The sequence below is a fragment of the Vicugna pacos genome, chromosome 16, assembly GCF_048564905.1.
Source record: "Vicugna pacos chromosome 16, VicPac4, whole genome shotgun sequence".
Taxonomy (NCBI): domain Eukaryota; kingdom Metazoa; phylum Chordata; class Mammalia; order Artiodactyla; family Camelidae; genus Vicugna; species Vicugna pacos.
This window is the reverse complement of record NC_133002.1, coordinates 55,533,857-55,561,495: the sequence shown is the minus strand read 5'-3', so window position 1 is coordinate 55,561,495 and position 27,639 is coordinate 55,533,857. Positions and strand designations below refer to the sequence as shown.

At 41.6% G+C, this 27,639-nt stretch overlaps 2 long non-coding RNA genes across 4 annotated transcripts in view; both read left to right on the top strand.

Moving 5' to 3' along the window:
- LOC140686197 (uncharacterized) overlaps positions 1–27,639 on the top strand; it is a 145,195-nt gene that overhangs the window by 65,762 nt on the left and 51,794 nt on the right. The window contains exon 7 of one of the 3 annotated variants that reach the window (XR_012059828.1): positions 21,224–21,426. The exons of the other annotated variants lie outside the window; for them this stretch is intronic. This is a non-coding gene — a long non-coding RNA (uncharacterized lncRNA). Of the gene's footprint in view, positions 1–21,223; positions 21,427–27,639 lie in introns of those variants that run through there. 3 annotated transcript variants of the gene reach the window in all.
- Positions 17,432–18,052, top strand: LOC140686198 (uncharacterized). The gene is made up of 2 exons (XR_012059839.1): positions 17,432–17,565; positions 17,705–18,052. It is a non-coding gene; the product is annotated as an uncharacterized lncRNA (long non-coding RNA).

Genomic DNA, 27,639 nt, shown 5'->3' with positions numbered 1-27,639 from the left:
TTTTGATATTTTAAAAATTGAAATAAAGTTGATTTACAATGAAATAGAATTTTAAGTTCTAAGAACTTAAAATATCCTCTCCTTTCAAGATGACATAGTCAACAAAATTGAAGGAAAATAGAAGCCAACTTCCATTGCCTATCTACACAGAGGGGGAAAATAGCCTCTTTATGAGTAATTATTTGGTTTACTCTAGGGCTGACAGTGATCCAAGGAACATAAGGCATTAGTTTGAAAAATTAGGGACTCATCCTGATCTTCAATGTACTTCTCAAGTTATTTAAGAGATTCCAAAACACATGAGTCATCAGTGCTCTTAGAGGATGGCTTTGCAATGGAAAAGCATCAAGCTGGAGGGTGTACCAGCTCTCCAAGATGCAGACGGGTCCTCGACCCAGTTTGTGACCCTCTCATTAAGTCAATTCCATATTCAGGTAGAACTTCCTGCTTCAGGTGGTAAATAAAGGAATCCATTGAACTTTCACCCCTTGTTCATTGGGCTATCAAGTAATCTCCTAAGTTGAAGAGACATTAATGGTATAAAAACTGACCTCAATCCTCTTCTCATTCAGAGACGCTCTGCATTTATTCCTAAGTCCAGAAATACAATGTTTTGGTGACCTTGGGCAAACAGAATTTGGCAGTAGCAAGAATGACTGGGAAATTTTCAATATCATCCAGAGGACTCCCGCGTAACCTGATGAAAGTGCCTATGAGCAGACTCTGTTCCCCCTCACTCAACTTTTCTAAGCCATTTTCCCTACATGGCCCCTTACGTTGGACCGACACCTTCACAACAGACGTCTTAAGACTTTCTCGGTGTGTGTGAGAATTAAGTATTTTTGATGATACTAGGTGCCATGCTAATATAAGATCTTGTTTTTATCACCATTACAATCACTGAATTTGGTTCTGGCTTTTGAGTTGAGATATCTATATCTATATCTATATCTATATCTATATCTATATCTATATCTATATCTATATCTATATCTATATCTATATCTATCTATCTATCTATCTATATGCTGTTTCTCTGCCCACCACTTTGCATGCAGGGAAGCAGAGACATGGGGGCAGGTCCTTCTGTTTTCTGTGAATTAAAGACAAAAAGATACAAGACGTTGAGGGTGGTGTGTATGTGTGTGTATATATATATGTGTGTGTGTGTGTGTATGTATATATGTGTGTGTGTATATGTGTGTGTGTCTGTGTGTATGTGTGTGTGTATATATGTGTGTGTATATATATGTGTGTGTGTATGTGTGTGTGTATATTTATATGTGTGTATATATATGTCTGTGTGTGTAAGTGGATATGTGTGTGTGTGTGTGTGTATGAGAGAGATTGAAATGAATGAGGGCGGGATGGGTGGTAGTAGGGGAGGAGAGATAGAGATGCTTTTTATAAAAAATGTCAACAGAATCTTTCACAAGCCTCAGTGTGATTTTACTACACTCTTTGACGGCTTTATACTCATAAAGCATGACATCTACTGTGTGCTGGCTTCTGTATGTTGCTCCGCTCTGCTCGCTGCAAGATCCCATGTTGCTTGCTCAGGACTGCAATCTACAAGGAGATTGATATTTGTATAACTTTCCCTGTATAAGATCATTCACAAGCTAATTTTGAAAGACTATCAAATAAAGGCTTTTGAGTTTTGTTTGAAGTGGAATTAAATTGTGTATGTGATTTCAGTTCAAACCTTTGCAGGGGGTGGGTGGAAACAGTCCAGGTTTGTTAAATTTAAAACACAAAGAAATCACTTGCGATAGGACAATAAAGTTGGAGAGGACCTTAGATACTATTTAATATTTTTTTGAGAAGTAGAGCAACTGAGAGCTGTTAAGATTAGTTAACTGTTTAGTAGCAGAACAGGCAGGGGCTCTGCCTGCTCCGCTCACTGCTGCATCTGTCGCCCTGGAGCACTGGTTCTCAGCTAGGGGGCGTTCTGTACCCCATAGATGCCCCAGGGCACATTTAACAAGGTTTGGAGATATTTTTGATTATTACAGTTGGGAATGGGGGTTCAAGGTGCTGCTGGCATGTAGAGGCCAGGGATAATGCTAAACATGCTGCAGTGCCAGGACTGCCCCTGCAGCAAAAAGTTATTTGGCCCACAGATCTAGAGTTTGGAGGCTGAGAAACCCTGCCCTATAGGGGGAAAAAATTGCGGTGGACACATAGCCTGACTCCCAGGATCTAAGGAGCTGGTATTAGCTGGCATATGCACTCTCAAGAGAAATGGTATCATCCCAAGGCAGAAGGTGAAGGGGTGGGGTTGGTTCTTTCTGGGCAAGGCCAAAAAAAAAAAACAACAAAAAAACCCAACAACTCCCGCTTTTTTTTTGAACATATAAAGCACATACATTTACATGCATACAATATATAAATGGATATACAATATACCTGTGATATACATACACTCTATAAATACAATCTATAAATACATACGAGATATACTGACAATATATACATGGATATACAGTGCATCTGTGACACTAAAATTTCATGGAGATGGGGCAATTAGGGGAAATAGTCAAAAAAGTTTTCTTGGGAGGGGGTGATAGTGGAAAAAAAAGGTGGAAACAGTGGTGTTGCATGATTGCACTTTCTCTTCTCCCATGCTCTGCATGGCACCTAGCATGTCGAGCAAGTGCTCTGCGTGTTCTGTTACCATTCCCGGCTGTGCTGTAACCAAGATGCTACTCTCTGAGTGTTTCTCTGCCCACTGCTTTGCATGCTGGGAAGCAGAGACATGGGAGCAGGTCCTTCTGTTTTCTGTGAGTTAAAGACAAAAAGATACAACAAGTTGGGGGAGGTGTGAGAAACAGCTTGAAGGGGCAGTGTGCTGGCCACGTCCAGAATTTGGGAACGCTGGGAAAGGGGGAGGCTGCTCCGTTATCTGGCTGGCTTGAATGTTCATTCCTGAGTCCCCGGTGGTGGCCAACAGTTGGATGGTCAGTAAGCACATCAGTCTCATGAGATGAATCCTGAGAATGTTTTTGATTGTTTTATTTTTCTCAACCCAGCAATGAGATTTTTACAGTTTATGAAAGTGCGCTCTGGACTCTGTTCATCAGTCTTAGTTATCTTTTCTTGGGTCTTGATGTGTCTTCATGGGTAGTAGTGAATGCCTCCTGCAAAGCACGACTTGGACGTTTTCATTTTCAATTTCATTTTAATAAGTATGTTTTGATTCCTTTGGGATTTGTGGATGACCTCAACCCATCTTTTCTTTGAAATGATTAGCATCATTTTGTGGCTTCTAGAACAAAGTCTGGGGCTTCAAGTAAGCAAATCCAGGCTTCCTCAGATGAGTGAGTAGTCTTTTGAATCTAAGTGCATATCTGAATGTCATCCGTGGCCATCACTGGGTATATGTTTCACCCCAGAGAAGTTTCTGGAAATGTACGTAGGGAAAGTGCATCTAGGAATGTAAGGATGGAGAGGGAATGTTGAAAGGGTGTTCTGGTATTGCTTTCCTGGAATTCCCTCTCTCAACATGGAACCCATGATGACTTTATACGTAACAGGGCCTATTAAGCCACAAAACCTCTAGCAACAGGGCAGTAAAAAATAATGAAACGCAATATTCAGAATACATGGAAAAGCGATGATTTACTTTAATCCTGGGGACCAGCAATAATACACCTGCCTTGGAACAGGGGATGGCATAATGTTGGCATAACATTGGGGGTTTAATAATTTTTGACCACATTTTATAGACCCTTTCCTGCAATTAATGCTAAATAAAGTCAACATCTTCTCCACCTGCTGCTGTGTTTGGGGCTTTCATCGAGTGTGTCCACCCTCCCTCGTTAGCCAGGCTATCGCAGGTCTCGTTCAGCTTGTTCTCCTGTCGTGTCTTTCCTCTCGATAAAGCTCCAGGACTATCATGTGCGCTGTTTGTGGTGTGTCTAGCTTTCCATTTTATTTTTTAAAGACTTAAGCTAATTGAACTCAGTGCCGCCCATCCCCTGGTTGTGATCGTAAGACTGCCTCTGCAGAGCTGATGCCTCGGTCCATGGTCTCCCTTAATGACTTGGTACGATTTTTCTTTCATTTTTATTTTTAATTAAAATAAGTTCATGTGAGTGGCTATTGCTACATACACACACATTGCTGTTGTTCAGTTCTGTCTCTTGTCTTTCTTAGGTAGAGTTGGGAAACATGTAGAATTTTTCTAGGAAATAAGATTCTCTATGTTCATGTATAGTTAACCCCCCTTTTTTTTGTCCCATTGATGTCCTGTTTCAAGGTTCAAGGAAAACCACTTGGGGGCTCTGGTCCGAGATCTCATGATGAAATAAACACCGGGCAGGTCATAAAACAAAACAGAAGCTTGCAGTTTTGGAAAGGAAAGATGACCTGCATTGTAGTCTATGCCTCTTCTTAGCCTTGTTGAGAAGCTTAGAAGGAAAGCAGTGCAAGAGTAACAGAAATCTTCATTTTGCAAGATCAGGGTTAACTCACAGAGACATAGCCGTATTCCTGAGTTTAGGGGTGTGTGTGTGTCTGTGTATGTTTGTGTGTGTGTGTGTGTGTTGGTGGGAAGGGAGTTGAAAGTGTTAGCTATAAAAACCATTAGCAATTCCTGGATGATTCAAATCAGTCTCAACATTTTTCAAAAAACTCTCACCTAGATGCTTGCACTGTTTCAGGCCGCATCGAGGCGATTAATTCACACAGGGGGCTGTTTATTTAATTGTAAGTCACAGTATATAAAGCCAATCTGTCTAATCTCCTGTTTTTGAGTTTTTAAATCCCAAATGGTGAATGGTAAGCAAGGCTACTAGTTTTATAGCTTCATGAATTAGTTCAGCTGAAAAATATTCTGCCCCATTTCCATTTGGGAGCCAGTGAGGCGGGGGTGGGGAGGGTGGGGAGCGTGGAGAGGAGGAGGGAGGGGAGGGGGGAGGGGGAGGTCAGGATTTGTTAGCCAGCACTAATCGGTTCTTGGCCTCTAGCAACTCTCTGTGGCAGAATAAAGGGAAGAGATAATTATTCCGCTTAATCACTGCATCAATGACTGCGTTTAGAATCCTCTCCTTAAAGGCTGACCAGATTTCCCAGAGAATATTCTCAACCCTTGAAGTAAATAAATGTTCTGAAAGTATCTGCTCACAGGGTTTTGTTCGTCTGGGACTCTCAGAGACAAGGAAGCCCCAGTGGCTTCAGATGAGTGACCCTTCTCCTATCTGTCACCAGGCTGTTAATGAGGGTGGGTTTTTGCATCTTTGCAAGGGGGATCTCCTGGCAGGAGTGACCAAGGAGTAGGATCCAAAGGTGACTTTCATGGTTCCTTTTTCTCTGTCTCGATCCTGGCCCCCCACCCTCCCCCGCTATGTCCTTCTCATCTGAAGTTGTGAATTTGTGACGTTAGGAATGGATAAGTGAGAAGACACACAGAGGAGAGAAAGAGGACAACAGAGAGTCCATGGCGGTTACCAGCTTCCGGAAAGGAATCTGGGGGTCTTTGTGGGCACATGAAAATACATGCAAAGCAAACGTGTGGCTCCAGCTGATTTTTCTCACTTTGATCTGCTGGTACAGAAAGGTCAGTGTCTTCGGATTGTGTGGCAGTCGAGCCCAAGTTTCATGCAGCTGTTGCTCAGGAGCTCGGTTTTGTCAGCAGATCCTGAAGAGGACACTTGTCTACCCCCAACTTCTATTTCCCGGAGACGCTTACCCCATCCTTTGAGGTTCACCTCTTCATTGAAGCCATTCTCACTCCCCCTCCTCAGTATGTGACTCCCTCTCCTGTCTCTTGAGGTGAGTTTATGGACTTGTCCCTAAGTTGAACCTGCCTTATTCATTTTCGTAAGAATATTAACATTTCCAATTGTAAATAAATATTTACACGTTAGTTTCCAGAGAAAGAGGAGCACTTAAGAAAGTCTAAGGAATGAAAAACAGGACAAAAACCTACAAACGCTCCTCTCCCTTTGTTTCATAGCCCAAGGGAAGGATGAGAAGGGCTGTCTTGATCTAGTAACTTGGGAGACCGTTTGGAATTGAATGCTCACTCCAACCAGGACTTCCTAGCTGGGTGCCCCTGTGAAATCTAATTGACCACTCTGAGTCTGTGTCTCCAATGGTATTTTGGGGATAATAATGGAAGTACTTCATAGTTTATCATGAGGTGGCATGAGTTAACCTATATGTAAAATTCTTAGGGCATGGCCCGCTACATCACACAGCAAGCCTTATATAAGCCTTCACTCTTATTATGATGATCCCGGTATCACCGTCATGTCCGTCCCCCCTCGTCTAACCCTCCCTCTTTGCGTTGGTCGCCAGAATGCTTAGTTCAAGATGCACTATATAGCATTTTACTGAATGAATTTGGCATATCCCTGCCTTAATCTTGTACCTATATTTGTCGTTTTGTTTGCATTGTTTCTCTAACGTACTTGAATGCGTTTTTTTTTTTTTTTTTGGTATCAGATGCAATTTTCTAAATTGACATAAATCCTTTTTGAAACAAAAAGGGGTGTCAGTTCATAAGTAATCAAGCTTTATATTTTCAGAGATCTTTTTATGGGCATGGTTTTTCTCTCTCATCACGTGACAGCAATGCTAGGGCAGAAATCATATCTTAACTTTCTTATGTTCCCCATGGCTCTTTGAAATTCTTTTTTTGGTACATGATAAGATTGAGTAATTTGTTTGCTGGCTGTTTCTGAGCTCCTTCCATTTTTATGAATTTCTATTGTTGATATGTTGTATAATATTATGTAGTATCAATTGCCTAGAGTTTAGCATGTGGCTCAGGGGGAAAGAGCCACCTTTTGCATTTTGGTTCATCCCATTTCGTTAGAGTTGAATGTAAAGAAGCGTCATCATATCCTCTAGGCTTAGCCCAGTGTTCTCGTAGGACTCAGGTTTTCTCATAATGTCCATGGTAAGATATCCCACAAGCCATACTACAGAGCATGAATCCTATAACCAGATGGAAAAGAACTTCTCGTTCATTTCATTCAGCCTCTTCTTTTACTAAGGAGAAAACTGAGTCCTAGAGAGTCTGGCATTGTTTGGTGATGATAATAAACTCGGAGTTAGAACTGGTTTCTCTTTACTTCGAGTCCTTTCTTCTTGCCAGGAGTCCATTAATTTGAAAATGTTCCTTTACTTTGGTTTAGGTCTTGTGGTAGCATTTCCAACATGTTCCTTGAGATTACTTAAGTAGACTCATTAGTAAGATTAAAATAACTTTTCTATGTGTGTGTGTGTAACTGGGGCGTGTGATATTTCTTACTATCAGAAGGTATTTCTTTCCAGTTTCTTACATTAACACTAAGGCTGCAAACGTTGAGTATACAGAATATGCGTCACAGATTCATCTATGAGAGTAAGAAATTAGACACGCTTTAAACGTCCATCAAGAAGGATGGACTAAACTACATTGTGCTACACCCACAATTACAGTAGAATACTTTCCTGTCATTATAAAGAAAAACACAAACGTATATTCGCTGATGTTAAGTCAATAGCTAATGTTTACTGAGCATTGACAAAGTTAAGATACTAAGAGCTTTAGAGAGAGCATCTCCTTTAAGCCTCAGAACCACACGACTAGTTGGTTGTATTTCAACCGGGGCTGAAAAAGGTTGGGTAGTTTTCTCAACCCACTCAATCGTTTGAGAACCCATGCACTTCACACTTTTGTTGTTCCAGCTTACATGGAAATATCTATGACATATTGTTGTGAAAAGTGAAACAAAGTTGGGTAGCATAAGGATTTGTGTGTGTGTGCACTTCATTTTGTGGGTGCATATCTGTGTACACACGCTTAAAAAGTTTTGGACGTATATACACGAAAACCATTAACCAATTATCTGGGCAGCAGGTTTATGGATAATCTTCGCTTTCTTTGCATTTTCTACATCACTGGAATTGTTCCATGGTTCTTATAGAAACATGCATACCTATGAGTGTTTAACTTTGAAAGTTAAACATTTAAAGTTAAATAAAATAGTAACATTTGGAGCCGCAATGAAGCCGCCATTTTGTAGAAAGGGAAAAACCCCATCAAATGAATTATTAAGACTTTGTCCTAAAGAAAAGTGCCCTAAAAACTTGACTTTCTGAATCCAACTTGGATTTTCTTTTCTATTTTGCAAAGTAGCCAGTGGAGGTAAAGACAGGCTTCGGTCACCTCCCAGATACCATCCAGCCCTTTGAATCTGAGATGAATAGAGACAAGGTAGGGGGTCGGGGAGCAGGGAACCCCCAATCTGATCACCAGCTCCCAGGGTTCTCCTTATGACCCTGGTTCAACCTGCCTTGATTTTCCACAGGGAAGCTGATGTGGACATTACTCTTTTTGGAAAGAGATTTTCTAAGTAGACTTCACTCAAACTCGGCAAATAATTAACTTTTCATCCTCTCATAAAATTGAGACTGTGGCTGGTTCAAAGCCCAGGACCCCGGGCCTTTGGGCCTTAATTGAATTAACTCGGTTTTCCATCCTTGTGAAGGATCATTCCAAACCATAACATTTAGCAAGGGCTGCCCTTCCTGGCGAGAACATAAGCGTCCATTGAGAGGAGGAGCACCGACTCAGGACTGTGGCACGCAAATTGGGCCTGAGTGGAAAATGGGACACTCTCCGAAGGGGACAAAACACTTTCTGTTTCCTGCACTTTAAAGTTCAGTTTGAATGCATCTCCACACAACGCTGTGTCCGCCAAAGCAAAGAGAGCGGCCAGTCCCCTCGGCTTGCCGGCCGAGGCACACTCCTGGCTCGGGGTTAGTACAGGCCCGTCCATCCGTCACCTTCCTCACCTGCCATGAGTGCTCTTTCCTCTCCTCTCCACACCCCCACCTGCCCACTACCTCCTTTCAGACCTCCTTTGCTCCTGTTCTCCTTAGCTCTTGCTCCTTGATTTTGGCTTCGTTTGTGTCCCCCGTGCATAGGCTAATTTGGGCCCCCTTGCTGAAATGAATGTATTCGCCGCCAACGTCAGAGAAAAAAAGTTGTTATACAAATGGGAAGCCCTAAAGGTCAGGGATGAGGGTCAGTCTCCAAAACTGAATGAGTCAGAATTAGAGAGTCTTCTGTTATTTGATTGTACGTCCAACAACTGTTTGTACAAAGAAGCCACAGTCATAGCAGCAGCAGCAACAGCACCTAAAACAGAGGGCGTCCAATTAAACGGCAAGTCCCCTGAGGGCAGAGAGTGGCCTCTTCTCCACTAAGGTCTCCAGTCGCCTTTGCACAATGCTGCGCATGACTCAGATACTCAGTAAATACTTGGCTGATAACACCCTGTCTGCAAAACAAGAAGAGGACCCCTCCCATGCCCGACAGCTGGCACAACTTAGGTTTGGAAGTGTGGCTTTAAGGCAATTCAGAGTCTCGAAAGCTCAATTATAAAGCAGTTGGAAGTGTTTTTCTTTTCTTTGAAAATCTTTCTGGTCTTGCATCGAGAGGCTTTTGCATTTGAGGTAATCTCTTAAAGACCACTAAAATCTACCCAACCACAGAACACTCAGGCACGCCGAACCTTGGAATTAGTGATCTGCCGGAGGAAATGTAGAATTAAACTCTCATATTGAAGCTGACACTCAGGCTTCATCTCGGACCACGCTGGGGAAGGTCTCTCTGCTTCTCTGTGCGGGATGAGAAATGTAACTTGTGATTCAAGGTCGACGGAGGAAAACCCCTGGGTTTATTTTATTTGGACTGTGTTTCCGAAATTTTCATTTGCGCGGGCTTATGCGGTCTGTCTCTGCGAACCCCATTTCTAAAGTCTCTGTTTGGATATACGAAGGCTTTGGAAGTGATTCTCCAGTTTGTACAAATAACGATCAGAGCGCTGTGCTTACAGATTTATAATAGAGTAATGAAGTCCATCCCTGGGTAAAGTCCCTTTCTGGAGCAGGATGGGAAATGTCCGGAAACTCAGCCAGGCTTAGAGGGAAGCGGGTCCCTTATCCTTGCTCTTGTCCCACAACCTTCTCTCCAGCTACTGCCCGTCTTCGCTTCCATATAGGTCCCTCACCGTTACTCTCAGCGAAACGGCTTGACTTCCAGCTCTGGTTCTTAAAAACTGCATTTTGCCCGACCACATTTTCCCTCCCAGATTTTCTTCAACCATGTGGTCTATCAGTGTTAAGGAAAACTGCAGGAGAATAATAGTAAGAGCATGTTGCAGGTGGCAACCTGACATGGTATAGAGAGGAAAAAGCCCTTTACAGGAGATGGTAGCCCTGCACATGCTCCAGAGCAGCTGAATGTGGGTGGCGGACATGCCGAGTTAGGAGCTGTTCATGGTTTTTATTAAGGAAAAAAAAAATGGAGTTCAGAAGAGCTAGGTCTTCAGGAGTCCATTCTTTCTGCTTCTACTTCAGACAAGACAGTGGGGAAAATACATCCATTTGTTACTGGCCATATCTGAAGGCAAAGAGGAAATCCAGTTCTCTCCTGCTTACCATAAACCTGACTGCCGACTGTGTGTAAATAAGAGGGTGGGAGACTTTGATGTAGGCAGCAGGGGAGGAAAGGATGCAGGGAGCATCTTGGGTGCTAGTAAAGGGGACTGAAAGCACACAGTGATGATGAGGATGTTGGCGCTGCTGTTGATAACAATGACATCTGACCTACACTGAGTCCTTTGTATGTACCAAGCTCTTTCAAGTGCTTTATCTCATTAAACCCAGACAACAACTTTCTCCAATAAGCTCTATTCTTAACCTGGCTTGACAGATAAAAGAGAACATTTACTTAGTCCAAATTACAGAGTCTGCATTCACACTTAAGTCTGGCTGACTCTAGAACTTACATTCTTATCCAGGGTAAAATTTAGGGAGCCCACTGCCACATTACTTTTTCTCACTTTTTGCTTCAAGTTCCTCTCATTCTTTTTTTTTTTTTTTTCAGACTTTCCCTTCTGAGCCTCATTCATTTCTTCAGGAATAAATATGGCTAGAGCTAAATTAGGAAGCATTGGGAGTATGTGATGGCTCTGGCAGTCCTTCCCACGAACAAGGGTAGAAAGGCAGTTGTCTGCAACCAGCCTTGCCCAAAGCAGAGGTGGGCAGGGCGATGTGCATCCCTTCCTAAGCTTCATAATGCTTAGAAAACCACTTTAGAATTTTAATCCTCCCCACCTCAGATGCTGCCATCGAAAACCTTTCTTCCCATCTCTGTTAGCTACGAGCCTATCAATCTGAGATTAGCATCGTTAAAGCTGACGGATACATCTTGTTTTTTCCAGGAAGAAAATGAACTCCACTGGGACTAACACCCAGTTTTCCTTAACTTTCTACCAGTGTGCTGCTGCATTAAGACTGGCTGAGTTTATAGTCACAGAGTTCAAATCTTATCTTCTCCGAGTCTCAGTTTATGTGTGGGCCCACAAACTAGGAGTAATAATAACTGCTTCCAAGGGTTCTTAGAAGGACTGAATGAGATTTCTGAATTTAAAGCATCTCTATAAAAGTTCCTGGCATATCATAAGCCCTCAGTGAAGGTTATGTGCTATTTCCAACTATTATAGTATTAATACCATTTCCAGCCAAGGTTCAGGGTACCGTGTTGGGGCCATGGGATGGCATGAAGGTTCTATAACTCAGCTGACCAACCTGGAGCGTCAGTCTGTCCAGAAATCGGAATGATCAATCAGCCCCCACTACAACTGCACGATTTCCCATCCAAGAGGCGAATGTGAGTAAGCAACCCCGGCCTTTATGTAACAGATGAATTTTTTAGACCAACAGTAAATGACCAAATCCCTTTCCCAAGCACTGATTCCAAGTCAGTAAAATAACTGCAGTTCTGCCCTTGAACCCCTTGTTAATCCTCAGCATGTACCCAATTTTAACTTTTCCCGGGACTTTTATTTTCCGAGATTGATTATTTTCAGCAGATGGATGGGGTGTCTGTGGCAAAGCATTGCTCATTGTACCCACAGGTCATATTTCATCAGATAAATATACAACATGGTGTAACCCAGGCTTCTCTGCTGGGCACCCAGGCTTGGAAGAAGCTTTAAGGATGGAAGTCAATCAAGTCCGAGGGAGGGAGAGTAACAGACACTGGATTTAGTGTTGTGAATGAGCGCATAGCTGGGAGACGTCGTCCTTGTTTATTTATTCAGATGTTAGGCGTGTGGAGAGTCAGGCTGCCCACTCAGTTACACGTCTCCTCGAAGAGATCACTGAATCTATATGGAAATAAGCTTTGGAGAGAAACAAAGCGTGGTGTTTACTTTTTAAATAGTCAAGGACAGATTGTGGGAAAAGGGTGAACTGTAGCTGCAAGTATTTTTGTATCTTGGAAATTCTCTTCCAATGGACACACATTTCTTTTTCCCCAAACATTGTTCTGCAGTCTTTTTTCAGGTAGTAGGGGGTTTCTCATAAAAGAAAACTATATTATAGAAATATCACTTCTGAAGTTTCGTGACTTGGCTCATGTAGGGTCCCAAGAAGTATGCCAGGATAATGTTTTGCCAGATTCAGTTGCCCCATCTTCTATGTTATCACTGTGGAGAGAGAAAGAATGAGAGTGTGGACAGGCAGTGGGTAGGCTGACATATATGTGTGCTTCCAGGCTGTAGGTAGCAGAAGGTAGAGGGTAAATCTGCAGGTGTGTCAATAAATGAAAATAAATGCACAGGTTCATTGGCAACAAGTAAATGCTACCAAACCTTAAAGTTCTTGAAATATGAAGATCTTAAACAAATTCACGAATAAAACCCAGATAACAGAAATAAGATATTCCCCAACTTGTGGTGGTTTGACTGAATGATTTTTCAACATTATAGTGATGTGAGAGCAATACAGATTTCGTAGAAACTATACTTGGATTTTGGATTTTGGTCTTTCCGTGGTCGAGCTATAAGCAGGACTATCCTCTCTCGTGAGGCTGGGCGGTGGCAGTGAGTTCCGGCTCCCAGTGGGCCATGTGATCCTCTCTGCACCCAGACAACCATTCTGTTTTCCAGCTTCAGTACAGTATCCAATCAATTACATGAGCTAGTCAACACTGTGTTATAAAATAAGCTTTGTGTTAGATGATCTTGCCCAACCGTAGGCTCATGTAAGTGTTCTGAGCACATTCAAGACAGGCGAAGCTATGATGCTCAGGAGGTTAGAAATATTAAATGCGTTTTCATCTTAACGATACTTTCAACTTACGATGGATTTATTGGGACATAACCCCGTCATGAGTCAAGAAAGGTCTGTATAGGCAAATACAATGAACAGACCATTCACAAAAGAGAAAAACCCAAGTGGCCAATACACGTATGAAAAATGTTCAATCTTAATAGCAATTAAAGAAAGGAGAATTAACATGGCATTCTGTTTTCACCTATCATCAGAGAATTTAATGATCTTTAAATTTCCAGTTTTAGTGCTGGCTGATTGTAATGAGATGACCAGTTGTCTGTTCTTGCTTCAACACCCACCATGTGCAAAGTTATGATGGCTTAATGATACATTTTATTGTCTAGCAGTTCTCTAAACAAATTGCTTACATTTGTTTTCCAGAGATTTATTTGTTATTTTTTGCACTTTTTTTTCCCCCAGACAAAGTTTAGAATCATTTTTCCAAGTTTCAAAATATGCCTTTGGTGTTTTGCTTGGACAAACAGTAATCATCTATACTAATTCTAGATTAATTTAGAAAGAAATGATGCGCTGACAATATTGCCTTCCATCAAGGCGTTCAGTGTTGCTTAGTCGAGCATTGCTTGATTCTCCATCCCCTCACTTGTCTAGAACAAGGAACACCTTAGAGGCGAGGACACCGTAGACAAGTTTCTGTGGAGTGACTGACACATCATAGTAAATAAATAACTACTGAATAAATTAACTCATAAATAAATCCAGGTGACAACAGTGATTACCAAAAAAAGAGTTTATCTCAACTGTGTCACAATTAAGCTACTGCTTGTCCACTGGGGATCCAGACAGCCTGCGATCCGTCTGTTCCTGGCCCACGTCAATCTGTCGTATTCCTCTGGGTCCGGGCACTTGACGTCCCTTTGGTGGGATCACTTCCCTGGACTCCTTCCCCTCCCGGCAGCAAACTTGATCTATTTGCTATTTGACTGTCAGATAGGGTTACTTCTTTCAGGGAGCCTTTACAGATACTCCTCCATTACGTCAGTATTTCCCTAATGATTTAACAAACAAGCCTTCCCTTGCCTTCAACACACACGCTTTTTTTCTGAAAGACAACCAAGCATAATGGCTTTGAAGCCAAGCTGCCTGGGTGCACACACAGCCTGTCACGTGGTACCATGTGACTTTAGAGGAAAGATCTCAGACTTCTCACGTGAAGGAGTTTAACACAGGTAAGTGAAAGTACCTTCTACATAGGGTCATTATGAGGATCGAGCATATTAATATATGTAAAACATTTAGAACCAAATCTGGCACATAGGAGCACAGAAGTGCTTGCTACCATTATTACTTACTTATTCTCACGTAAGTGATCCTTGTGTGAACTATTCCCATTATAAACTGCCAGAACATGGTCTAGTTTTTATTCATTGCTTTATCTCCAATGCCTAGAGCAGTGCTAGGTATAAGCTCTCAATAAATATTTGTTAAACTAATGATTTGATATATTAAATCTACCTTGGCTTTGCTCCTCATGAAGGCAATGTTTTATTTCTTTAACAGATGATTTCTTTATTTGGCTATCCTGGTAAAATGTTGTATTGTATTCTTGATAACTTGGCAATTTTTTACGTAGAAGGTGGGTTGGAGATTTCCTATTTTTTTCTTTCTTTCTTTCCCTCCTTCCTTCCTTCCCTCCTTCCTTCCTTCCCTCCTTCCTTCCTTCCTTCCTTTCTTCATGCTTTTCTGGATTGAAGTTTTTTAAAAATTAAAGCTGTTTAGTGGGCTGTTTAGGAGGTAGTGAGACCCCTGTGGCTTAATAGTAAGATCTCTATCACTAGAGGCATTTAAATACCTGGTAAGGGGTTAAGACTGGGTGACGTTTCCAAGTCTGCAATTTGTGATTCTAGATCCTTCATTCTCAGAGCACTTAATAAGGGCAGTTAATGAAACGTGGTCTTAACTGGTTTTCCACCTATAGCTTGTATTAGGTTAAATGCATTTTGCATGTGTTTAATATGACTCTTAGAATGGTAAATATAACCTTAACCGTTTTCCTGTGACATCAAGTACTGGAAATGCCTTTAAACCCACCCAGCAATTGTTTGATGCCATTCCACATATTTTACCAGCCATTTAACTTGGTCAATTTTTAATAACACAAATATATTGTATAAAGTGACACTGCAATTTAAACAAGGCATGTAATATTTTTAAAACCTCTGAGTTGGAAAAAAGAAAGTGCATTTTTTCCCCCTCTGCTACCCACAAATATAAAAATAAAGACTTAGAAGAATTCTGGGCAAGAGATCAGGAAGCCTGCGTTCTAACGTAGGTTCTTCTATTGATAAGGTGGAGAGAGTGATTTACATTTTTTTTCTGCATATGAAAATTCAAAGTGCAAAGTAGCCTCTGCCAATTAGTGGGCTTCCCCAGACAGCTGGAGCTGGGTCCCTCATGCATAATGTCATGTCGTCGTTGAGCTATGATGCATCGAGGGCTACTAAAATAGTCCCCAGTCTAGTACAGAGACGCAGAGCTGGGAGGAACATTCTGACTTGGTCTGGCTATGCGACCAGTTCAGAGCCTGGGAGAAAACAGGATGTGGGCTCCTGAGAATTGTCACAAAGACTGAAGGCATTTGCTCAAGCGCTGGGGCTTCTGGGTGAGGTTCTGCCTCTGTCACCCAGTGTCCCTTCACCATGACATAAACAGAGAGAACTCTGACCACCTAACGGCAGAAGTTCATGGACAGTTATTCTATGGCTTTAGAGTAAGTGCCTAATCGTGACTTCCCGTTCAGGGAGCCTCCTTCTGCTCTCTCATTGTTGATTCTGTTTTCTCCAAAGAATCCTGCATCCTGTCTACCTAGAGAAAGTGTTCCTTGAAAACAAGACAAAAAAACTGAACATTTAATGAATCAATCAACCTCCAGTCTGCTGCTCACTCAAATTGTCTTGTGTGCTGCATCTATGCGATTTTTGAGTCTGCGATGGAAAATGAGATTTTTCCAACGACATGTTCAGACCTTTCCTGATACCTTCACCCTCTTGCCTTATCTAAATTAGGTCCCCCCACGGATCTACCTCTTAGGATTTCCAGTATTTTCCTTTTCTAGTTCTTGACGCAGTTTGGGTGACCATTTGCTCATTGTCTCTCTCTCCTTCTAGATGTAAAATCCATAAAGACAATGAGCATGTCTGCTTGGTTCACCAGCTTTGTTCCCAGCACAGTGCTCGGACAGTGGGCACCCAGGAAATAACTGGTTCAGACTTTTACTCCGGCTTTTATTTCAGTTTGGCATGTAGCAGCACTGAATTGGTTGAGGGTGGTGTGGGCCTCTGACCCTGAGAAAGCTCTGATCAAAATAAAGTTTCACGCTTCTCTCATTGACTTATTGCTATGAATTGCCAGTTCTTTGGGGATTTCTGTTCTGCAGTTTTTCTGCTAAGGTGAATATGGGTGCAGAAAAGTTCTACACTATTGTACCGGCAAATGCATTGAGGGGGAAAAAATGTGCAATGCCTAGCATTTACATCCTCTGGGCATGCAGTAGGTTTTGATCTGTTATTGTCATGTCAGTTCTTCAGGATTTCCTAAGAAAAAGGAAAGGATTTGGGGTTTAGTTTGACTCAGGTAGAAGAGAGAGTAAAGTGAACTCGTCCATCTCTTTGAAGTTCAGCTCATGTGCTATGATCTGGGGTGGAACCGTTCGCTAGGTAAATGGCGTGCAGGGGCTGGATTTAAGCCACAGTCTGTGCTATGGTTAGTGAAGGGGTCAGGCTGGGAATTTCTTGACAGTGATTGGCGGGAATACATCAGCTCTTTCTTGTGTCATAATGTGATTATTCTTTTTTCTTTCTCTCCCCTTCCCCCAGCGGTGGTACTTTTCAAGTGCTCACTGGCTATTCCTTTCTCCTTCTCCGTCTCCCTCTGCGTTATCCTTTTTTGTCTGTATAAAACAAATAGTAGAGAATATCCAGCTTTTTTTTCCCTGAGATGTTCTACAATCCAGACACTTGGCCATATCAATCCGGGTTGTTTTTGATCAGGATGGAGGAAGTTCAATTTTCCAAGGCAGAAAGCATTAATAGGGTGAACCTATGTGGAGTCCTTTCAATTCCTTGTTAAATAGCCAGAAACAGTCAACAGGCGGTTAGAGCTTTCTTCCTTTTTTTTTTTTTAAGTGACTGCAACCACCATGCTAAACTAATTATATCATTTCCTAATTTATTTGGAATGTGTATTTGTAGAGCTATACATGTATACATATCTATCTATACTTTTAGGGAAAACGAAGTCAATAATCACCAACTTTTTTGTTTTTTTTTTTTTGAAGTCAAATAATTCCAAATGCAGCAGATCTTTTCCAAATGAATAAGAACCTGAGAAGGGTGGATTTGCGTGCTCTGAAGATCTGATTTTATAGCTCGCTTACTTCACTTACTTTACCTCCATCTCAGGGCTGGGATCATACCTGATAAGGTACTTGGGCAATTGGTTCTGGTTTCAACTTAAATCTTAACAATCCTGCTTTATTTATTTAGATTTTTGCGGGGGTGGGGGGTTAAATATTACAGTCTTTGCTAATGACAACTTCTAAGACGAGATTTATATTGTCTAGGTTTGCCGTCTTTCTGTGGTTTGCAAATTGACATGGAGACTCATCCTGAAATAGGGACGGTCTTGTCCCACTGGCAAATGCAAAATGCCACGCGTTACTGAATCGCAGGATCTTAAGGCACGTCAGAGGCATGACTGTTGTTTCCAGTTGGTCTAGCCTGTTAGCATTCTTGTCAAGGTTCAAGCCACTGTACTGTCTGTTGGATACATCTGGTCTAAAATGAGGTTCCTTGGGCATTTTGTAAATAAGAGTTTATTTTGGGGGGATAAGAACCAAGATAATCTTGCTTGTGTTAAATTTAACTTTATAGAAATTTTCTAATTAAAAAAAAGTCATATTGGGTCTTTATTTTCTCTCTATTTGAAATAATTGGTGAATTAAGAAATGGTTTAATTCAAATTTCAATTCTCTGCACATACGTAAGAAATACCCTACTTTCAAAGAAAGCTGGGCAGAATTCAGTAGACCCTAAGAGCTTATGTTCTCAATCATATTTCTCTCTGTCTCTCTCTTTCTCTATCTCTGTGTCTATCTCTTTCCTTTCTTTTCCTTTCTGTCCCTGCAAAAATGTAGAAGAAGGGTAAAAGAGTTATTTGGCTGGAACACATTGGAACTGAGTAAAGTTGAAAAAACAGGAATCTTCCACAATGAAATGTAAATTTGTCTAAGCAATGATGCCAAATATGTTTTTTTTTTTTTCCTTCTCAATGGTAGCAATAACAGAGCAGCATATTGGCCCAGCAATGAGGCGGGAACCTTGCCCAACTCCTGGTCTTAATGAAACGGAGCCTTAAAAACAACAGCGAGCTTCTCGTGGGCTGGCAGGGGTTCAGAGCTTCAATCAGAGCAAGCTCAGTTAACCTCTCCCCACCCTTCTGTCTTTCCCATACTTGCTCCTGCTCCTGCTCCTGTTCCTTCCCCTCTTTCCCACCCCATCCCCCCTCCCTCCCTGCACTGCTCTATCAGTGTTTCCCGGGTGAAACTTTCTTGATGCTTCTCAATGAGGTGATCATTTTGACTTGAGAGGACATCAGATCCCACATATAAAGAATAGTATTCCCTGGTCATACCCACCTGGGTAAGGTTACCAAAGGGTTTCCCTACCTCAAAGCGGGTAGGCAAGGCATAGAGAGCCTGCATTCTTATTATTTGAGCTTGACACAAGCTCACCTCCACCCAGGAAATTAATCAAGAGTTTTGCTTTGAGAAAAATGAGGTTTTGCACCCTGATGAGTTGCAGTGGTTTAACACACCTGGCTGATGCCTAGAAGTCTACACACTGGTCTGCATGTCCCACTGCAGCCATACGTAGGGTTTGCTTGTATCCACTGGGCCTGGCTAGGAGGGGACCCTCTGGCCGGGGTGGTGGTGGGGAAATACCGCAGGTATTTCTTGTGTTCCTAACAGTAGTCAGAATGACAAGAGTGACATGGGTTTGAGGCTTCTGGGAATTTAATTGAGGAACATAGGGCATTGCTGTCCATATAGGGCAGTGCCTGTGGTTTTCAATGCTTCTGAACTGCAGAGTCCCTCAGCTGTGTTTCCTAAGCCCCGGGACACCAGAGTCGAGTGGGCTGATGCGTGGTTGTGTGGGTACGGTTGGTAGATGACGGGAACGGAAATTAATACATTGCATTGCAAATTGAACTGAAAACCTTTGATATGAAATTCAAAGACACTTAAGAAATTAAAGTATCATTCTGGCTATCCTTATCTGCCTAGTGAGAATTTTACTCCATTCGTTACAGATGGACAATCATTTAGTTTCTTCTTCTTTTAAATCAGTTCTGAAAAAAAAAACAAAACCCAAAATCCTATGGTACAGTTTGAGCAACCTTCTTGGGAAGTTTCTCTCGTATTGGCCTTTTGTAGAATACTTTTTTTTCCCTTCTTTCTAACTGGAGGATCTTCTGCTTTAACACGTTATTTTTCCCCTTGAAACTGGCTTATTACAGCCAATGAATTGGCCTTCCAAAATGTTAATTCAGTCTTACCCCTGTTCCTTCCAGCCATCAGTCAAAACGGATTAGATTTTCCCAGTTGATAATTTCCAGTTCCAGTTCCGAGAATCCAGTCTTCTCAACTTGTCATCACCTAAAATATTAGTTTTAAATTGGATAATAGAGATACATTACATCTCTATCAAATGCAGATAACACAGCATGATGTCTCATAGTTTTATAAAAAGTCCTCTACATGCACTGACTTTAGGGAACTTTCCAAAAATATTCTCCCCCTGCCCCAAACATAGATGCTATGAGTCACTAGAGATCACTTGTCCAGCTTTTTGGGTTTATCTGTTGGAAGTGAACCACCAGACTGAGAAGTCTGTACCCTGATCCTCACCCTGTCTACCAAACAAGCTCAAGTTTTTAAAAAAGAAGCCTTCTTGCACTGTGTTAATTGCTCCTACTTTTATTTTATTTTTTTTAACCCTGTCCTTTCTTCTGGGGCAGGGAGTTAGGGGGAGGATTAACTTGATAAGCTCTTAAATTGGGGGCACAACACCCCTGGGAGTTTCCTCTTGTATGTTGCTGTCAGCATTTTGGAAAGCCATTTGCAGTGATGGCCAAGAGTTATACGGAAGTGGGTGGGGAGGGAGAGGGTTGTAGAAGGAGACCCACACAAAGTCAGTGCAAGAACGTCTCTACTGGCTAGTAGAGACAGAGGGCCAGGGTGTGGACAGTAAGAAGTCACTTGCTTCTGGAAGCAGAAGCTATGGAGTCAGCAGAGCTGAATTCATACTCATTCTTTTTGAGCTGCTGTGTAGCTGAAGAGTTAGGATACCAGCTTTGGAGCCAGATTGCCCCGGGGGGTCAAATTCCAGTTGTACTTAAACAGCTGTGTGGTCTTGGGCAAATGACTTAACTTCTCTGTGCTTCACTTTCCTCATCTGTGAAAGAGGGTTGAACTCCTACGTTGTAGGGTTTTGTGAACGTTGAGTGTTCATATAAAGATGTATTGGACCACAGTAAGCATTCAGTAAATGGTAGCTACCTGTAGTTAAACGGAACGTCTGGGTTTCCTCTGCGGGAGAGAAATTCACCCCAAAACAAGTACCGGCCGCCAGCTGTAGAAACGAACTGTTGTGTTAAGTCGTCTGTTCTGAATGCGCGCCTCTGAAGGGTGTTACTGACGTTTATTTCCTCAACTAATTTCAGTTTGACCATCTTATATGAGTTAATGGGGCTTATGAGAATAAATGATTTGGGTTCTGTCTCTGATACATCTGCCCATTGATCCGGTCAGCATTAACAGGTTATCCTGTTCCCAGCATGGACTAGGCCCCATGGGAAAGCAAAGATTGAAAAAGATGGAAATCAAGGGATAAGAATGAGTGACGAATACCAGAGATAAGGGTGCCAGACAAAATTCAGAAACCTAGTTAAACTTGAATTTCAAATCAACGAGTAATTGTTTTTTTTTGTGTGTGTAAGTATGTCCCAAATATTGCATTTGCTTTTGGGTGACCTGATGAGTCCTTCTGCCCTTTTCCTTTCTCCTCTTTCATCTCTAAAGCCACTGCAGGCACTTGTAGGACCGGGAGGACCAGGTGGACTCACCAGCAGAGTGTCAGATAAACTCTGTTCCACAGAGGAGACAATGAATAAGTCACGCTCACCTTGAAGAAGTTCTCCAAATTCTGACTAAAACTCTGTATATGATGGATGTTTTCTTCCTCTCAACAAAATCTGCTGTATATTACTCCCCTCATGCTCACCTGATTTTTAACCAGTAGCGCTTTTGATCAAAATGAAACATCTTCCAAATTAAAAAAATAACAAACAAAACAATAAACAAAATACTTTCTGAGCTCTGCACAAGTTCCTTATGGAAATTCATGGGGGACCTACATGGAGAGGAACAGTAGGATTTGTAAAATACTTTTTAGATCCACCCCTCATATGTTTATATACATATACATATATATACATACAAATACACATACATACATATATACATATATGTGTGTGTGTGTGTGTATACACATACACACATGCACGTGTGTGTATGTAAAATACAGTGTTAATCCCCTGGAAAAACAACGACTGCTTGCTCATCTCTTAAGTGGTGTGTGGTGATTAACTGGAACATCTCTCGCTGCCTTGAAGGTCTTACACCTGAGTGTGCGTGCTTTTTGGGGATCTAACCGAATCCTTCCAGACTGGGTGGTTTCCTGTTTGGGCTGCTTCGCAAAACAAGGGAGCTGCTGGAGCTGAAAATAGCACCTGGCCTGACGGCTCGGGCATTGACCGAACCTGGAAAAGTTCTGGATTTCGGGGGGGAAGAGAACACTGGAACATCAGCAGAGCATTGAATGGATTGACTAACCATGTCACAAGCCTAGGGGACGGGGACTTACAATTTCTCTGTTCAGTGGCTTCTCTTGTTTTACAAAGTTTCCATGATTTAATTTCTCATTTTATCTTGTGGTTCTTCTGACTCCCACACCCAACTCTGTCACCACCCACTGCTGGCAGCTTTGATGCTGTGACTCTGCTATTAAAAAAAAAATAACTCAAATTGACAATTTCAGGAAATGCATTGACTGACATACAGTTGATGTTCGGGACCTGTGTGTTGGATGAACTGCAAACCATAAAGTTTGCCACCTTTGCCACTCTGCGTTGGTCAAAGTTGGGTATGATGAGTGAGAAAAATACCATTATATGTCCTCAGACCAAGTGGGAAGAGTCTCGCTTAATCCATGCCCCAAAGAGAATGAGCTTTTAACATACGGCAAATCCATCAGATTTATTCTGCTGCTTCTCTAAGTAGCTTAACAGAAAGGAAAGGTCCTCCCCCACAAAGTGCATATGTGGCCTTTATCTGCTGTAAAAGTTCTCATGAAATTCTCATGTCCCACTATCCTCCCTGAAACGTTACATCCTGAGAAACAGCCTCAGCGTGGCTTTGCTGCGATACAGGGTAGCGCTGCTGTGTGCGTGTGCTGTGGGTTCTAATTAATTATCACTTGTTAAGTAATTTGCAGTCTGGACAACAGATTCCATTAGTATATATATTTTTTTCCCTTCAACAGAATTTTCCACTGAGTAATAACTAGCCTTTTCATTTCAGTGGAGCCACTGGGAACTGGTGAAACGAGAAGCCAAAGCTCAGTAGCCTGGGCTTTGCTGCTAGTGAGCTGTTTCCATTTCCCTTTTAGGAACATCAGGCTACGTAATTTTTTGTGTGTCTGCTGAGAAACTCTGGTTTGTCATTTCTTCTTTCACCACTTCTCGGTTATTTGTGTTTTTGGGTTTGTGATTTTTTTTTTTTTTTGGCTGCAATTGAAATTTTTTCATTCTAGGCTACAGTGGAGCAGTGGAGGTGATCAAATAGTTAAGAGAGAAAGAGAAGAAAGAACGCCAGCTTGTTTTCAACTAGTAAAGCAAAGGACAGGTTGTAATTGGGGACTTTTGATGTGAAAGAGGGAATGCTTCTTGACTATCAACAGACATTTACATCTTCACACTCTTATGATAATTTATTAGTAACATTTTTTGCTGTGTACTTATTCACAGGAGACCCAAAGTTAAGCTGAGTTTTAAACCTCTTGCTAGTATAAGAAAGACAGGTGGTAACAGGTGTTGGGGAGGGTGCGGAGAGAACGGAAGCCTCCTATCTTGCCGGTGGGACCGTACAGTGTTGCAGTCACTTTGGAAAATACTTTGGCAGTTTCTTATAGATTAATTTACCATGTGATGCAGTTTCCATTTTTGAGTATTTACCTAAAGAAAATGAAAGCAAGTCTTCAAAAAAGCATTATTCATTATGGCCTAAAAAGGTCCATCAACTGATAAAGTGTGGAATAGCCCATGCAGTGGAATACTATTTGGCACTAAAAAGGAGCTAAGTACTGATACAGTTACAACACAGATGAACCTTTAAAATATTGTGCTAAGTGAAAGAAGTCATATGCAAAAGATATGTATAGAATTATAAATATTACGTCATTCGATCCATATGAAATGTCAAAAAAAAGGCCAATATATAAAGACAGAAAGTGGGTTATTGACTGCCTGGTGCTGTGCGTGATTATTGCTATTATCGCTATAACCCTGGGTATAATTCTCTGTTGGATTCGGTTAGTAGGTCTGTAACTAAATGAGATTCTCTGAGTTTTCATGTTTTTTGAAAGCTTTGGAGGAGCAACCACTAATAACTCAATTTGCTTTGCACACCTAGAGTGTCGTGAGACTTGCCAAGTGGGAAAAAGAAGATACCACTCTGGTATACAGTTGTGTAAATAAACAGACCTTACTGTGATCTGAGAAGCTTTTGGACCGTTCCTTGGGTGATGTGGTCTTCTGGCTACAGTCAGTAGATGGTCAGCCTATTAGGAGTGGCAACTGGCAAATTTTTCTAGGAGCTGCTAGGCATTGCCTATATCAGCAGCTCTTGGCATTTGCCCTGGGGGTACTCAGGAGATTTTTTTCCACTGGAGTAAACTTGTTTTAAAAAAAAGGTTTATTAGAACAATTCTGCTTAAAGAATGCAAGACAAATGCCCTATTTATCTAGGAATTTGTGGAGAAGTGGTCATTTTCCCTCTTCATTTTTACTGTGTGAACTTGACCTCTGCTTTCAACAGCATCTTCATGGGTATTGTATTTCATGCATTACGCCCTGTAAGATAGTTGAGGAGTGACGTAGTGTGACCCAAGGAGATATGTCTGCTTTATTGACACACTTTCATCATCACAGTGTCTTGTGGGTGTTTGCTGTTGTCAGCATGGGACCTCTTGATGAATGGTCTGAGTGTGTCTACTTCAGTAGGTGGGACACACTGAGGATCAGAGAACCCTGTCCATAATCACGGCTCCTCACGGCAGTGGTGCATCCTGAGATATTTTTTTTCTGGTCATTGTACAGTGCTGTGTTTTCCTGGCTTTTGTTCTCTGTCCAATCCAAGTACTCCATGAAGTCGTCAGTGAGGCTTGCAGGAACTGAAGGAAGGTTTTGAAGTACAGTGCACATTCATGGAGAAGTTTGAGTTCCCTAAAGTCCACAGTTCAGCCTTGCCTCAGGAATGGTTATCCCTTCACCTGCCCTTTCTTCTTACAGATGAAACTGTTGAGGTCCAAAAATGATACGAGTTATTACAGTTCACACAGCGAATGCCTGCTAGAAACAGGGTTATAACTTAAACTTCCTCACCTAATTTAGTCCTTTTTTTTTTCCTTTGTGAAAACACTGCCTTTTTCTTAAAAGTTACTACAGGGATTATTTTGTTTAATTTCAGAGATTTTGAGTCTTCTTGTTTCTCAGAGATAGCTGCTTGCCATCATCATTCCTAAAGCATTAACTTCCAAGATCTGCTTTTTCACCAATAAACTAGTTTTGTGTCCCTCAGTCTCACTGACAGAATGTGTGTTCTTTTCAGTAACAGGAAATCAGGGGTCCCTGTTTTGCTCATAAATGCCAACTGAAGAATTTGATTAGGGACTGAACTTCTGCGTCTAAGAATCTGTCCTGTAAAGATCAGCCGCCTTCCGGAAAATTGAGAATTCTCTGTGTTTCCAGGCTCACGGCATTCATTACTGTTAATCTCCTCACACCGGTTTCTAGAGTTCTCTCAACCAGTGGTTTCTCAGGTGGGAATCTTATCCTAGCGAACAGCATTTTTACATTTTGACTGATACACACCATTCTTGTGGTTTGGAAGGAAATTAGAATTTCTACAGTTGAAGTAGAGGTCAGGGATATCGCATGCTTCTAGGTCAGAAAGTACTGAATATAAAATAGGCAGGTGCTAACTTAGATAATTCATTATAACATTGTTCAAGTAGAAAGTTTCCTTAAGTTCTGACCATCCCATACTTATTGCAGTGTGAGCCTGTTTACATAAGATTTGCCCTCACTGAACGTTTACAAGGGTGCTCAGTTATTGACAAGCAGAATAAATTCTTAGTATACTCTCATTTGCAAAAAGCAATTGAAGAGGCAGATCTTTCCCCAGCTGGGAAACGATCTTTAGGAGAGCAAATCTGGGGGAAAGAGAAAGGGATAAAGGATAAAGCTCAGCAAAATTCAAGGAGATCATGTTGCTTTGACAGGGGATCCAGAGAGCAGAGAACAAGGGAGTCATGACCATCTTCATCACATACTATGGTCTCTGAGAGACTGTGCTCAGAAACACGGTTTTTCTCAACAGTTTTGGGGGGCTGGTTAGGTCTGAAATTATGCTAGTTTCAAAAACGGATAAGACCGAGTGTCTGTCCTGAAGAAACTCACAGCTTGCAACCTGGAGCAGGTCGTAAGGTCGCTTGGGGGAGGTTAAGGATGTGCATCTACTGAGGAGGGTGAGTTGGGTCCCACCGAATTCGTATGTTGAAATCCTAACCTCCAGTATCTCAGAATATGACTGTGTTTTGCAATGGGGTCCTTAAAGATGTAATTAAGTTAAAATGAGGTCATTAGGGTGGACCCTAATGCAGTATGACTGGTGTCCTTTTAAGGACACCAGAAGAAAGATCACGTGGAGACGCAGGATGAAGATGGTCATCAACAAGCCAAAGAGAGAGGCCTCCAAAGAAACCAGCCCTGCCCACATCTAGATCTCAGACTTCAACCCTCCAGAGTTGTGAGAAAATACACTTCTGTTGTTTGTCACCTGCTCTGTGGTACTTTGTGATGGCAGCCCTAGCAAACTAAATAGCATCCCAAATAAATATAGAGCAATGTGAACGTAAGGGTCATCCTACAGGCGTAAGTTGCAATGCTGAGTTAAGAGGAGGGAAAGGATATGTCCTTATTTAAAGGTCAGGAAGGGCTTCCTAGAGGAAAAAGCATTGGATGAAAGATAAATAAGATTTGAAATGAGAACACTTGGAGAGTAGGGATTCTAAGGAAAAGAAACAGGACAAGGACAGTTTATACAATTCTGTAGGGTATCTGGAGCAACTGAAGACAATACACATGAGCTGAAATGTGTTTATTAAAGGGGGAGACAAAAAAAAAAGGGGAAGAGGAAGATGGTGCTGAAAAGGTAGATCGGACGAGGCTGTGTTTGACCTTAGATTCTAGGCTAAGGAACATGACGCATATATATAGTTGATACGCAATGGATGTCCACAGGTTTATTTCCAATTACTTACTTACTTTAACACATATTTTTTTAAAGGTCTGTTTCATGCCAGGTGCTATCCTAAATAAGCTTGGGATATTTTAGTAAGCAAAACAGGCATCTCAGCCCTTGAGAAACAGAGAAAGGCAATAGATCATAAGCATAATAAATGATATATTTATTAGGTCAATTTAATATATTACTTCAATCATAATTATATTAAGCGTAACAGACTTTATAGTGTGTTGGAAGAAATAAATTCTACAGAGTAAATATGTAGCAGCTCATGGGAGTATCAGGAATGCTGGGGGTGGAAGGGTGGGTTGTAATTTGAATAGAATAGTCAGAGCACGCCTCAATGGAAGATGGCATTTGAGCAAAAGGGAGGAAGGTAGAAATGATGCTATGAGGCAGAAGAGCATTCCAGGCAGAGGGTGTAGTCAAAGCAAAAATAGGAGCATCTCTGGTGCATAATGGAACAGGGTGTGCACGTGGGGGGAGTTATAGAGTGTCCACTGACAAAATAAAAAGTTGGTGATACTGTTATCAGAATGATGACAATGATTATGATATTAATACCTAGAATGTGTTGTTACTTCTAAATGCTTTTAAATTGATAACCTCAACATTTTGCCCTTCAAACAACCCCATGGAGGTGAGAGGTGCAGATAGGATTATTCGTATTTTATAGACAGTGAAATGGAGTCCCAAGATTTTATGTGATTTGCCCAAGGTCAAAACACAAGGCCTGGAAATCTCTACACCCAAGGCAGAACAGCACCTCTCTGTTGGTCTGTGGGGCCTCTTCAGCAGGGGGCATAATGAAGTTCTCAGACAAAGAGTGGGAGGACTCATAAAAAATGGTC